Raw genomic sequence first — 3,710 nt, 5'->3', positions numbered from 1 at the left:
TCCAAATAAGTCAAATTTTTTTTTTTTTTTTTGGTTGTCTAGAATCTCTGGACAATGTTGTCTTCCATTAGGAAAGAAAATCTATTTTTATTTTTTAAAGAACCTTGAATTGTTATGAAACTTGCTTTATAATCCCTACAAACTCTCAACGTAGGCATCTGCTGCTTTATAATACCTTTAAAAACATTCAAACATTGACATCTTATGACTCATTTCATGTAACTTGACAAGATAATTGTTCTACTATAGGACAATTGAAACCAAGTTCACCAGTGCAAAGTCATAAAAGTCTCTCTAGGTGAAGTAACTATTTGATTTTCAAAATGCAATATGGAGTTGGGTATGGGGTATTCCCCACATTATTCTTATTGGGTACATTATTACTTTTATCCATGGTTGTTATATTTCAAGTTGCCTTAGGTGCCTTTGAATCTGATTTGATTACCAAGTTGCCAAGCCAAATGCAAGATATTAGCTTCAAACCCATAAATGCAAGTATAGTGGGTATATCACCACAGATAATGTAAAGGTAAGAGACTTATTTTATTACTTTGTGGAGGTAGAGAAAAATCCTACATCTAGCCCATTAACCCTATGGTTTAACTGAGGTAAGAACAATTAATTTGTTTCCTTATAGATACATCTATCTGCTTGTGGGTGTTAGAGTTTACATTGTATATGACATTCAACGTCTTCGTTTATGAATGTCAGATTGAATTGAATTCGCCCAATCATTGCAGGGCTAGGATGCATTCATCACTTGGTTTTGGAGCATGGTCCTTTCAAGCCCATTAGTGGAGACCTTTTGGAGAAAAATGAATACTCATGGAATAAAGGTAATATTCACCAAATTGTGCAATTATTGGCAAAGTCTGCCTTGCTCAGAAGCTTGGTTAGTACAATTTTTCAGCAATATAGGAGATTCCCATATTGAAGGGGTGGATAGAGTGGAGCAACCCTTCATATCAATATACAATCATACAAATTGAAAATAAACACATAGAAAAAATATAAATCTATATTCAATGTCCCTTGTCTAAGAACCAAATACATTTGCCTCTTTATAGAGGACTTATATATGAATTCTCTAGAAATTGTTACATTCTATCTAGGTAGAAGAGGAATCTACAATGGAGGGGCTCCAAAAGTTCTATATATAATGTTCTACAGACAATTTGTTCTGTGGTAAAAATTACCACCTACCAACACATATGAACTTCCAAATGCAAGATTACCATAAGGTAAATTTATTTGTGGCCTTTTGGAAGTGACATTGAAAATCCTTTACCTTTACCTTCTATTCTCCTTGCAAGAATCTTGTAGATGATAAATAAATAAAAAATTTGTGGGCAAAATCAAACATGTTGTATGTAGAGAGTCATGCTGGATTGGGATTCTCATATTCCAATACTACTTCAGGCAATCATTCCAATGATACACAATCTTGTATGGGTGATGTGCCCCTTGCTATTATACTACATGTTTTGAATACATACCTAGTAGTAGTATAAGAGTACTGATTGTAAAAATATGCTTAAAACAAATCAATGGCATGTATGATGTTACAGCAGAAGACAATTTGAATTTCCTTGTTGGATGGTTGGAGAAATTCCCTGAGCTAAAAGATTTAGACATTTACTTAACTGGAGAGAGCTTTGCTAGTACACACCTATCTTCTTTCATTGTATATATCTAAGCATTCTAAATTGCATGGCCTTACAAATCAGGTCTAATTTTTGTAACAAATTATAATTAGGTATCTTTCATTGAGATTAGCTGACTCATATAACTAGTTATTCACAAGAATACATCACCTGTGAACTTGAATTGCATAAATGAACCATCTACCATGAGTGGTGCATTGTAAGAACTCATCAGTCATGAGCATTGTAAGAACTCATTGGTCATGAGCTTAGATAATCCATTTGGCACTTAAAAGGAAGTTTACACTTGCAGTGTTCTTGAGAATCTATGAAGCTATGGAATCATTCATCTAGTTTGTTTCAATGATACCTACATGCATTCAGGTTCATAATCTGATGCAATCTTCAATCACTGAAAATGAAAATTAATGAATGAAGAAAATGATATGAAATAAGTATTAAAAACTATTCATTTTATATCATTATTTCAGGACACTATGTGCCCCTATTGGCAAGTCTTGTGGTGGATTACAACAAAAGGCCAAATATCACACCCATAAAGCTAAAAGCATTGCTTGCATGTTTGATCTTGCATAATCATTCTAGAATGTTGAAGTGTCTTATTAAAAAGTTGCTTGAGGTTTGTCTCAACCATATGCATGCAACTTTGTATAAAACTGATAATTGTGGACTCTAAATTGATGTTTTTAGATAGGGAATCCCCTTTTGGATTTGGAGATAAGTGTAAAAAATAGAGAATACTTGTGGTCACATGGTTTAATATCAGATAGCTCATACTTAATGGATCAACTTGTGTGTAACAACTCAAGATATTTGAATGAATACTACTAAGATAAATGGTCACAAGCTTGTAATGATGTGAAAAATAATATAATAGCTGATATAGGAGATGCAGTGGATATACATGATGTCACATTGGGTGAATGCTTAACTGACATTTCAACTCAGGCAATGCCATCAAGAGATCAGGGGAAGATTCATACCATGGTAAACTCTTAGCACCACCTTGTTTTTCATCCTTTAAACTCAGAGGAACCTTGTACTCCATCTTATTTAATTAATAGGAAAAAAAATCTATCAAAGCCCAAATACAATTTTTCTCAAAGTAGCTAAAAAGAGATACATATGACGACATAAATAATCTAACTGCACCTAACCTAATTAGGCATTTTAACATATATTTTACTTGACTCTCTTTTCTTGGCTACTATTTCTCATCAGACTTTGTAGAAAATAAATGAAATTGATCTTTGCATTGAAGATAAGATAGTGACTTATCTAAATAGAGAGGAGGTGCAGAAAGTACTTCATGCCAATTCAACCAACCTACCTTATCATTGGGGTCTTTGTGAGGGGTATATCACTTGCATTCCAAAATCTCTTGCAATTCAAATTTTTTTTTCCTAAGATAATAGATAATTGTATCTTAAAATTTTTTTCAATCTCTTAAGGGTACCGTGAAACTTATAAATAGGAGAAAAAGGTTGGTTGATATTTGTTGGCTGGGTACCCATTTTCAAAAAGTTATATGTATTATTTTTTCTAGCTTTCAAAGATGACTATGTTTTTTCAAAGACACCTCGAAGATTATTCCATTTTACTATAAAGTACCCTATACCAAAATATGAATAGTTCATTTTGTTCAAAATCACATTATCTATGTACATACATAGACTATCTATTAAGTCTTCTACTTTATATCAAGAAACCCATATTGATTATGGTCATTTTATATACCAGGCCACTTTTTTACCAAGAAAACAACATGGCAAATGATATAAGGCCAGTGTTCGCTAAGCTTTTAGATGATGGTCTTCCCATTTTCCTATACAGGTGAAATCATTCATCAATGCTTGCAACTCTCTAAAAATTGTAATAATGTGTCTTTATAAAAATAATTATTGGTTTAACAATGGAGATCAAGATGCAGTGGTCCAACTTCTAGGCACTAGAACCATTGTTGACACTCTGGCTAAGGAATTGAAACTATTCAAACTCCTAAGATATAGTTCATGGTTTAATAAAAAATAGGTGACCTACATCAGC

At 32.7% G+C, this 3,710-nt stretch overlaps 1 pseudogene; it reads left to right on the top strand.

The window, feature by feature from the left end:
• The first annotated feature begins 323 nt into the window (after positions 1-323).
• Positions 324-2,663, top strand: LOC149544855 (serine carboxypeptidase-like 45; annotated as a pseudogene).
• Positions 2,664-3,710: the final 1,047 nt, after the last annotated feature.

Source organism: Cupressus sempervirens, chromosome 8 (genome assembly GCF_028749045.1).
Source record: "Cupressus sempervirens isolate cs-2001-9-10 chromosome 8, ASM2874904v1, whole genome shotgun sequence".
Lineage (NCBI taxonomy): Eukaryota > Viridiplantae > Streptophyta > Pinopsida > Cupressales > Cupressaceae > Cupressus > Cupressus sempervirens.
This window is presented reverse-complemented; position numbering and strand designations above follow the sequence as displayed.